Source organism: Schistocerca piceifrons, chromosome 1 (assembly GCF_021461385.2).
Source record: "Schistocerca piceifrons isolate TAMUIC-IGC-003096 chromosome 1, iqSchPice1.1, whole genome shotgun sequence".
NCBI classification, from domain to species: domain Eukaryota; kingdom Metazoa; phylum Arthropoda; class Insecta; order Orthoptera; family Acrididae; genus Schistocerca; species Schistocerca piceifrons.
The window spans coordinates 400043541-400055451 of record NC_060138.1 but is presented as its reverse complement, the minus strand read 5'-3'; positions in this window follow the sequence as shown (position 1 = coordinate 400055451).

Genomic DNA, 11911 nt, shown 5'->3' with positions numbered 1-11911 from the left:
TATGGAGAGTTAGGAAATCTTTCAGATGGAGAGTTTTATTTGAGACTACAAGCTTTAAAGGATAAACACATGTTGTACTGTAAATCATTGACTGCTGAAAATCCTGCTTTGGAGAACAAACCTGCAGAGACAGAACCAGGGAATGGAGAAACACAAGTTAATTCTGCAATAAGCAATACAAGTGGTTCAGTACCCGGAGGTAGTGCAGCCCCCTATGCCGCAATGAAAGAATCCAGTATTGCTGATAACTCTAAAAAGAATGAACGAAAGAAATTTCAAAAGAAGTCACAAAGTAAAACAATCAGTCATGACTACATCAACTGGGAGAAATTAGCCGAAAACACACACCTAGTTTCTCCATCGTCGGTTACCTCCATAGATCATAAGAGTACACACAGAGCATCAGTGAACGACAGTAGTCTTTTGGATAGTGTAGATGCCACTGTCAACTTGCATCAAAAGGGAAACAGGAATGAACATCAGTTAAATAGTTTCAAAATAAAGGAGAAGAAAACCAATGGAGTGACTAATATGAAAAGAGAGATTCACTCTGCATTTTCAAATAAACACACTGAACCCTGTAAAAGCAATAGTCGCCCGACAAGTTCATTGAGGGGAAATACATGGGATAATTTAAGTGCCAATGATTGTCTTACAAAATTGGATTATTTATTTTCTGATTCTGATAGTGAGTATGAAGAGCCCCTTCTTCAGCGTAGTTTGCCGAGCAGCCCTATTTTAAAACATAACAGGCACACAACTATGAAAGAGCCAAACATTACTGTACCAAAACCTTTCAAAATGACACTCAGGTTAGTAATAATAATAATTCTTTGATATGAACATTTTATTAATAATGTAGTTTGAGCATATTATTCTCTTCAAAAATGCAGTAACAATCTGTTGACTTAATAATTAAGTGCTCTGTGTACACCACTGGCCATTCTTCCTCAATCTGCTAATTTTAAATAATTTGCTTTGCTCCTTCATATAACTGACTAACCTTTCAGTTGGTGAATTACATTGCCATGGGTGCGACAACAGCACTACATTTTTCAACAATCAGAAACTAATATAACATGTAGTATAAATAGAAATAAAATAAAAACTGATTGACAATCATATGAATAGTTGTTTTACCTTCTCTTTAGATCTGAAAATGAGAAGCTTAAAAGTGAGTTGTTAATCATCTTTAAGACCTTTACATGGGTGGTGCAGACTGTTCCTCATCCACTTTCAAAAATGGCTAAGTTTCCTGCAAATTCATAATGTAAGATAAACCCAATGTGTTTGATATCTGGAGTTGGGAGAATAGCAAGAAGTTGTACAAACTCAATGTAGTATACATCCTCCTCGTCACCTGTGAACCCTTTCTTTCAGGAGTGCTAGATCTGCAAGGTTCCCAGGAGAGCTTCTGTAAAGTTTGGAAGGTAGGAGACTATGTACTGGCAGAAGTAAAGCTGTGAGGACAGGGCATGAGTCGTGCTTGGGTAGCTCAATTAGTAGAGCACTTGCCCGCGAAAGGCAAAGGTCCCAAGTTCGAGTCTCGGTCCGGCACATAGTTTTAATCTGCCAGGAAGTTTCATATCAGTGCACACTCCGCTGCAGAGTGAAAATCTCATTCTGAAAATAAATGTTCCTGGCAAGATCTGTTTGACAGCTGCTTCTGACCCTGTAACGTATTTAAGACTATGTCTTTGAAATATGGTTGTTCATCACTTGTTTCAAAATTTGTATAGATGAGAGACTGTAGATTGAGCATGGGTTGAAAAACTTGATTTCAGTATCTGAATATTCTTGCCCTTTTCTTTTTTTACTGTCAAATCCATGTAATGTTTATGCATGCTAACTGTTTTCCCAGTTGCTGGGTCTACAGTAGGCTTGACATACAAAGTAACTGCCTGACTTTTATCACCTGTGCAAATTAGCTACATGCTTAATATCCTATCTTTTGTTAAAGATTGAAGTTTGTCTGAAAGTTAATGGACTGCTCTTGAAACTTAACAGCTAAAACAACAACTATGGCTGCAGCTTCAGCTTAAACAGCCACCAATATAAAATGTAAACTTTTTTTCCTCCATCCTCATCTACAGAAGTGCTGACTCTGTTTAACTATATTTCCTCAAATAAATTTACAACTTTCATTATTTTTAATGGCACTAAAATTTAACCATCAGAGCTCCAGAAATCTGTGACAGAAATTTAATTGAAAATCAAATTTTAAAAATTTGTCTGTCTCAGTTTCACATGGAAACTTCTTACAAATACTAAGTGTATTTTGTATTATTTAATATTGTGCATAAAATATTCCCATTTTGGAATCATAAGAGATCCTTAAGATTCAAAATGTTTCTGTTACTGGCCTGCATCTACACTCTGTCTCTTAATGTTTAGGAACAGTAATTAAGTTATCATTTTGTGTATTGCCCACACTCCAGCCTAAGCTCATAGGCTAGAAATTTTAGCGTGTTGCACAGAGGGTGGCTCATCTTCTTTACTTCAGTGATTAATCTGTTACATTTATCTGCTCTAATACTCTGGATCTTTCTAAAATGCAAATAAATTTCAGTATAGACAGAATCCACAGTTATAGTGTCTACACAAGTATGTTTGTTTTTATTCATTTTAATCACAATCATCTCATAAAGTTTGAGAGATCAATTAAGACCCTAACTTTATAAATCAAGAAAATGTTATCCTGATCATAATGTATAGTACACTACATTGAATTTTTTATTGTGTACATACGGTATAATTTTTGCTACATTAAAAAATGGCCAAAACCTACAGATACTAAATGACTATAAATCTGTACTATCCAACACTGAATATGAAATTGCCCCTTACAGAAATAACTATTCGGTAATTGTTCAGTAGTCAGACATGGTGGGGGATAAGATACATTTTTGGGAGATGATGTATCTTGAGTGACTTAGGATTCAGTTTATTTGTATTTGTCTCTTTGATCATGTTCAAACAATGCTTATATATATGATAATGTTGCAGTGGGTGATTTGTGAGACAATGATGTCACTGGATTTAATCAGAATTTCAGTTACATCTTCATCGATACTATGTGAACCGCAGTAAGGCGTGTGGCAGAGGGTACCCTGTACCACTACTGCTCATTTCCTTTCTTGTTCCACTCGCAAATAGAGTGAGGGAGAAACAACTGTCTATATGCCTTGTTATGAGACCTTATTTCTCATATCTTACTTTCATGGAGCTTTGTGTAATGTTTGTTGATGGCAGTACAATCATTTGGCAGTCAGCTTCAAACACTGGTTATTTAAATTGTCTCAACAGTGTTTCTTGAAAAGAACATCGCCTTCCCTCCAGGAATTCTCATTTGAGTTCCCAAAGCATCTCCTTGACCCTTAGCTGTTGTTCGAACCCACCGGAAACTTTGCAATTAGACTTTCTGAGGAAGATTTGTGTCTATCTTCAAGCAATTGCCAGTTCAGTCTTTCAGCATCTCTGTGATGTACTCCCATGTGTCAACCATTCGTGCTGTCTTCATTTGTATGCATTCTATATACCCTGTTAGTCATGTGTGGTATACACAGTTGAGTAAAATTGTGAGATGGGTCACACAAGTGAACTGTAACCATTCTCCTTCATAGACTGATTGCCTTGCCCTAGTATTCTTTCACCAAACTGAAGTCTGCCACCTGCTTTACCTACGACTGAGCCTATGTGATCATTCCATTTCAAATCCCTATAAACTGCTACACCCAGGTGTTTGTACGAGATGGCCAGTTCTAGTTGTGATTCACTGATATTGTTGTAGTAGGATACTGTTCTTTTACGGTCCACAATTTTACATTTCTGAGTATTTAAAGGACGACATCAATCTTCCTACATCTACAACTATACCCATACAAGAATTGGATAGATAAAAAATCTACTCTCCAAGTAGTGGCAGGAGAACACACACATAAAAAATGTTTTACGTATGCAAGCTTCAGAGCCGGTGGCTCCTTTTTCCAGCAGAAGTGTTGAAGGGGAAGGAAGAGGGGTGAAGAAAAAGGACTGGAGAGGCTTAGGAAAGTGGCTAGAGTGTAGAAAGGTCACTCACAACCCCAGGTCAGCGGAGACTTGCCAGACAAGATGAGAAGGAAAGATCATCCTGTTCAGTAAGTCTCTCGTGACCTGGTGCTCTAGGTGTCTTTTTCAAACTGTAACCGTTTTTCTGAACCTCTCCAGTTCTTTTCCTTCAGCCCTCTTCCTTCCCCTTCAGCCCTTCTGCCTGCTGAAGGAGCCTTTGGCTCCTAAAGCTTCCATATATCAAAAACTTTCTTTATATGTGTTTTCTCCTGCAGCTGCTTGGTGAGTAGATTTTTTACCTATCCAATTACATTATATTGATAAAAATTGATTATTTTCATTGTTATACATAGGCTACATACTCTTCAAGCCACTGTAGGAAGTGTGGTGGAGTGTACCTTGTACTACTACTAGTTGTTTCCTTTCCTGTTCTGCTCGTAGATAGAACAAGGAAAAACAACTGTCTTCATATGAGCCTTAATTTCTCAAAACTTATCATTGTGGCCCTTAATCAAAATGTTTTTTGATGGCAGTAGGATTGTTCTGCAGTCAGTTTCAAATGCCAGTTCTTTGAATTTTCTCAATAGTGCCCCTCGAAAAGAACATCACCTTCCCTTCAGGGACTGTCATTTCAGTTCCCAAAGCACCTCCATAACACTTGTGTGTTATTCTAACCTATTGGTGAGTTTCACATGAGTGGTGCTTTTTAAAACTGTACTGATGATTCATTGACATAAGCTTCGTACAACTTTGAAATTGTATGAAGATATGAGTGAATATTTAATCTGACCTGTTGTGGATCCCAAACACTCAAGCAGTACTCAGGTATAGGTTGCACTAGCATCCTATATGTGATCTCTTTAACAGATTAACCACAATTACTTGAAGTCTCCCAATAAATTGAAGTTAACCATTTGACTTCTCTATCACAATTCTCACCTGGTCATCCCATTTCATATATCTTTCCCACGTTACACCCAGATATTTGAATGATGTAACAATATCAAGCAGGACACCACCAATGCTATATCCAAACTATATGGGTTTGTTTTTCGCACTCATCTGCATTAAATTACATTTTTCTTCATATAGATCCTGCTGCCAGTCATCACATCAACTATAAATTCTATCTAAGTCATTTTGTATCATTGTACAGTCACTCATCTTCAGCACCTTCCTGTACACCACAGAATCATCAGCAAACAGTGACAGTTTGGTGCTCATCCTGCTCGCCAGACTCTTTAAGTAAGTAGACAATAATAGTGGCCCTATCATACTTCCCTGGGGCTTTCCCGACTATGCCCTTATGTCTGATAAAAACTGAATGTCGATGAAAATGTGCTGTGTTCTATCACTTAAGTAGTCTTTGAGCCACTCACATATCAGGGAGCCTGTTCCGTATGCTTGTAGCTGCATTAGCAGTCTACAGTGGGGTACCGTGTCAAATACTTTCCAGAAATCTAGGGATATGGAATCTGCCTGTTGCCCTTTATCTATGTTCACAGCATATCATGTCAGAAATGGGAAAGCTGAGTTGCAAATGAGTGGCGCCTTCTAAAACTGTGCCGATGATTCATTGAAATAAGCTTCGTACAACTTTGAAATTGTATCAAGATAAGAGTGAATATTTGTGCAGCTATTTTCAGACAGTACTTCATTATAGATAACCACATCATCTATGAAAAGTCTGGGGTTACTATTAATATTGTCTACCTGGACTATCTGGACACTAATATACAACATGAACAGCAAGGTTTCCAGCATACTTCCCTGGGACACTCGTAAGGTTACTTCTACATCTGTTGATGATTCTCCATCCAAGATAATGTGCTGCGCTTTCCACACCAAGAAATCTTTAGTCACAAATTTCACTATATTCCCCATATGACTGTACTGTTAATAATAAAATACAAGAGTATGTTTCAAGTCCTTTTCTGATGTCAAGAAAGACTGTTGTACCCAACTACGTTGATCCATGGCTTTGAAGTATTTCCTTAGTTCTGCCTCAGCAAATTTACAGTTCAGTTGGGAACTGAAGCTGAGAGGATACAGGAGCAGTAACATCAACTGTGATTCCCTTCCAACTTTCCGTTCTTACGTGCCATGACTTTTGTCAGTTGACTTTGTCTCTACAGAAGACTTGATGCTGAAAACTCACCAGTCCTGACTATCTGTTGACTCTGCAAAATGAGAGAGGTGAATTTTCTGTATTGACTCAAATATTACCACCAGGAAAGCTTCTGATAATGCTTTTCTGTTGTTAAAACCTTGACATTCAATACATCAGTGTTTACATACCATAGCATAAAGACAGAATGATTTCTTCACTGTCCTTTTTGTGTCACTATTAATTGTATTGATGCTCAGAATTCTCTGGAGTACTGCGTGTGTCCAAGAAGGAGCACTCCTCTGTGGAACAGCCGCCAGCCCAACAAGTATCATAAAGCAGCAACCAATTGCCAGAGTCTTCAAGAAATGCAGTGTTCAGCCTCCTGATTACAGACCCCAAATTCTCACACAATATGCATGTTCACAATTATTAACTACGTAATGATACACTATGTGATCAAAAGTAACCGGGCACTGGGCTGAAAATGACTTAAAAGTTCGTGGTGCCCTCCATCGATAATGCTGGAATTCAATATGATGTTGGCCCACCTTTTGCCTTGATGACAGCTTCCACTCTCACAGACATACATTTTATCAGGTGCTGGAAGGTTTCTTGGGGAATGGCAGCCCATTCTTTAAGGAGTGCTGCTCTGAGGAGAGGTATCGATGTTGGTCGGAGAGGCCTGGCACGAAGTCGGCATGCCAAAACATCCCAAAGGTGTTCTATAGGATTCAGGTCAGGACTGTGTGTAGGCCAGTCCATTACAGGGATGTTATTTTCATGTAACCACTCCGCCACAGGCCGTGCATTATGAACAGGTGCTCGATTGTGTTGAAAGATGCAGTTGCCATCCCTGAATTGCTCTTCAACAGTGGGAAGCAAGAAGGTGCTTAAAACATCAACGTAGACCTGTTTTGTGATAGTGCCATGCAAAACAACAAAGGATGCAAGCCCCTTCCATGAAAAACATGACCACACCATAACACCACCGCCTCCGAATTTTACTGTTGGCACTACACACACACTGGCAGATGACGTTTACCAGGCATTTGCCATATCTGCACCCTGCCATCGGATCTCCACATTGTGTACCATGATTCATCACTCCAGACAATGTTTTTCCATTGTTCAATGATCCAGTATTTACACTCCTTATACCAAATGAGGCGTCATTTGACATTTATCGGCGTGTTGTGTGGCTTATGAGCAGCCGCTTGACTATGAAATCCGTTTTCTCACCTCCCACCTAATTGTCATGGTACTTGCAGTGGATCCTGACACAGTTTGGAATTCCTGTGTGATGGCCTGGATAGATGTCTGCCTATTTACACATTATGACCCTCTTCAACTGTTGGCAGTCTCTGTCAGTCAACAGATGAGACTGACCTGTGTGCTTTTGTGCTATACGTGTCCCTTCACATTTCCACTTCACTATCACTTTGGAAACAGTGGACCTATGGATGTTTAGGAGTGTGGAATTCTCGCGTAGGCTTGTGACACCCAATCACCTGACCATGCATGTCTCTGTGAAGGTGACCACTTCTGTGGAACAACTGCTGACCCAGCAAGTGTTTTGAAGTAGGAACCAGCTGCAGAGTCACCCTGTCTTACAGGAACTCAGTGTCCAGCAACCCAAATCCGTTCACATACAAACAAATTCTCACATAATATTCTTATGTGTATTTATTAACTACCTAAATAAATTCCTGTCTTCAGCTGAAGAACATAATTTGTCGATAATGAAGACTTTCTTGAAGTGCTCCATTAAACCTCAGGCTTTCAGTACATCATGTAAAAAAACTGCAATTTAGGTTTCACATGTGCAATATTTTTGGGGTCAGTGCTGGTAGGTATAGGGAAGGTTATTCCATTCAACACTCGTTATTCCATTTGAGATCCTAATATGGCCTAAGATGCTACAGTAAATGGATGTCAGATATATTGAACAACTGATTTGTGGTTTACTTCTACTACTCTTCTGGTATGTCTTCCTATCACTGTGCATGAGTTTTTGATTGATGGAGTGGTAGATTATAGATGATTAAAAGAGGGGCCAACTCAGCCAAAAAATCGGTGTGGCGTCTGTAGGAATTCCATCTGGCCCTTGTGCTTTGTTCAATTTTAATGATTTCAGCAGTTTCTCAACATCATTTACACTATTGTCTACACCATTCATCATCACAATGGCGCAAGCATTAAGTTGAGACAATAATCCTAGATTTTACATTATAAATGAGTATTTGAAAATGGAGGTCAACATTTCTGCTTTTGCTCTGCTACCATCGGTGTCAGTTCTGGTCTCATCCATGACTGGACGCTAACATTGGTGCCATTAACATGCTTTACGTATGACAGGAATTTCTTTGGGTTTTGTAGGAGATCTTTCGATAATATTCTGCTATGGCAGTCTTTGAAGGCTTCATGCATTGCCATCTTGAAAGCCAAACACGCTTCATGCAACATCTCTCTGTCTACAGGCCCTTTCATTGTTTTACACCTATTATGCCGTAGTGACCCTTTCATTAGAAGTTTCTTTATGGTAACTGTATACAATATAGGGTCACTCCTATCATGAACAGTTCTAGTATGTACATAGCTACCAAGTGCATGGTCAACTATTCTCTTAAATATGAACCAAAGCTGTAGTTGTTCTACATACTCCTGTCCAGAGCTACATGTTGTAGGTTCCTCACTTAGATATGACACTAATGCCTCTTTATCTAGTTCACTAAACATATAAATATTTATACTTATTTTAGTTGCCCTTTGTACTTTGGTAATCATTGTTCCCACAGTGCTACCAGATTCATTATGAACATCCTCAGAGAGGTTAGGTCTATTTACTGATTTCAGAGCCAATATATTTTCCATCATGAGTGGGCTTTTGAACTAAACCAAAAGCATTATATATCTTAGTTCAGCAGATTATGGAGATAGAAAAGTTTTATTTGAGAGACGTTCTTGAATAGCATATTGTTTGTGCTGATACAAAATAACTGTTATTTGATTTTACCAGAATTGAGTTACATAATACAAATGCCATAATTAACATTAACATTAGATATGTGGGCAACATAGATAGGAAAAACCAGATATCTAAGTGCTTCAGAAGCACTTAGTATGCCAGACAATATAGAAAATAAAATTATTACAGATATCAAATGTCTGTAGTTTAACAGAATAAAAACAGCATTCCAACAGTAGTAATTTTAGTTTGCATTTAAAGCTTTGCCCCGATTAGCTTAATTTTGTTTCTTGTGTGAGGCTATTATAAAGTTGTTTTTACCCTATACTTGCTACTATCAATAAATAATTTTGTTTTATGTGCTATTATTTGTAATTGATTTACCAGCTCAGACTGCATAGTACTGTCTTAGATAAAACCTGGCCCCTAGCCATTCTGCGCATAGAAGCAGTCAGTCATTCACTTGAGGCTTCAATAAAACTGGCCACACTTCGGAATTCTGTCTGGTCATCTGCACGATCTGGCAACACTGTAGAATGAAGGGAGTTTCTGGCAAAAGTGTTGTCTTCCACTTGAGCCATTACAGTGCTAGATCTGCTAGCGGTCGAGCGATAAACATTGTGCAGGATAGCCACAAAGTCACAGACGCAGGAGTTTCTGGACGAAGTGTTGTCTTCCGCTTAAAGCCATTACAGTGATATATCTGCTCGTGGTCTAGCAGTAAACATTGTGCAATGTAGACACAAAGTTGCAAGTTCATGTCCATTCCTTCCTTTATTTTTAAATCACATTTTAGCTGTTTGCTGAGCTATCAGTCTGATGGAACCACAAAGATAATTTGCTTCATTCTTTAATCCTCAAGTAATTGCAAAAATTCCCAGAAGCATTTCCGTGAAAGAGCATGTTGTTGTTTCAAGATCAGAACACTTTATGCTTGTAAGATGAGGGAGTTTCCTCATCTTACAGCAGCCACTGGTCACATGACATCAGGTGCCATTTGATAAGTGAAGGCAGCATGGTACACCTTGGGCACATTTCTGGTTCACTAGCTGTAAGATTTTTAATGGCTCCCCTTCAAGAATTAAGTGTTTGGTAGAAGATGAGCTCTTGTTTAAAAAAAACTTTAAGGCGTTCCTATTACAAGGGTTCCTGAACTACAGTATTTATCATTTCTTTTATTTTTAAATGCAAATATGTGCCCAAATCTACAATTGTAATACTGACTATTCTTTATTGTAAACACATATTTTGCAATATTTATGATTTTTGTAGTAGAACCTAAGTTATGGTTTACTGTAATATGAAATCATTTTGTTTTGTGTTTATGTGCTACCATAGATCTCTGACACATTCCATAACCTGTAAGACTGTCACAACATGGATCACTGGAACACAAAATAAATAAATAAATAAATGACACTGGTGAGCAGGAAGTTGTTTATTATTATAGTCTGGTTTTCCAAGTGAACTAACTTTGATAAACCAAGTGAATACATAGCAGTAACACGACATGCATAGGTTGATATGAGTGTATTTATCAATTGCCATCTAGATATCTGAAGCCGTCGTGCAGTTACATATTATGTTGTCTGTAATTGAAACTTATGAACATTGTTTAGGTATTATAAAATAGAATCGAAAATAAAGGGTCTAACATTTGTGACATGTCTTCTGCTCTGGGTTTAAAGAAAGGGGAAGACAGCAGATGCATCTTGAAAAATTTGAACAAGGTCTGTTCAAAAAATTCTAAAACATTCGTAATTTCGCGCCAATGGTGTGTTGGAGTGCAATGTGGTTGGCAGCCCTGCACATGCCTGTGTGTAATGTGTAATTGCCAGAAGTTTCATTGATGTATGTCTGTTACTTATTGTTCAGTGCAGTATTGCACAGAATGCTGTGTTGTACAGTTTGCGAATTTTGAGATGGCAGAGTTAGAGGAGCAATGAGTCTCCATTAAATTTCACTTGAAACTCAAGAAAAACTTTACAGACACACACCAAATGATGCAGGGAGCCTACAGTGATGTGTGATTAAGCCATACACCGTGTTATGAATGGTTTACATGGCTTAAAAATGACTGGACAGAAGTTAATGATGACCCTCATTCAGGACACCCGTCGACATCTACTAACGTTGTTCATGTCAAGAAAATCAATGAAATTGTGTATGCCAATCAAAGATGAGAGACTGCAGAAGAATGTAACATTTCAGTTGTGTCATGTCATGAAATCTTGACACAGCATCTTGGAACGCAATATGTTCCTGCTAAGTTCAGCCCACGGCTCATGAGTCAAGGCCAGAAAGAGTGAATAGCTTTTGGATTGCACAAATGAGAACGAGTTGTTCATTAAGAGTTTCATGTGGCCCCTACAGACTTCTTTTTCTATTTCCAAGGTTGAAAACCTCATTGAAAGGACAAAGATTTGCAATGACAGACAAGATAAAAGAAAATTCTCAGATGACACTTCGTGCAATGCAGTAGGAGGTATACCAAGACTGCCTCTGGAAGTGAAAATGGTGTTGGGAGCAGTGTATAAATTGTAGAGAAGAGTATTAAAGGAGACCATGCACGATAAGTAAAAGGTAAGTGTAGAAAAATTTTGTGAACAAAGTTCCGGAATTTTTTGAACAGACCTCGTGTTGTGTGTGAGGTGGGTGCTTTGGGCAAATCACATCAGAGAGGCACTTTCTTGTTTCAAGAATGATTGTTTGGATATGAATGATTTTCCTCATTCAGAATGTCTTCATAATTGATTTATGTGATGAACTGCTTCATTTAACTGTCATGT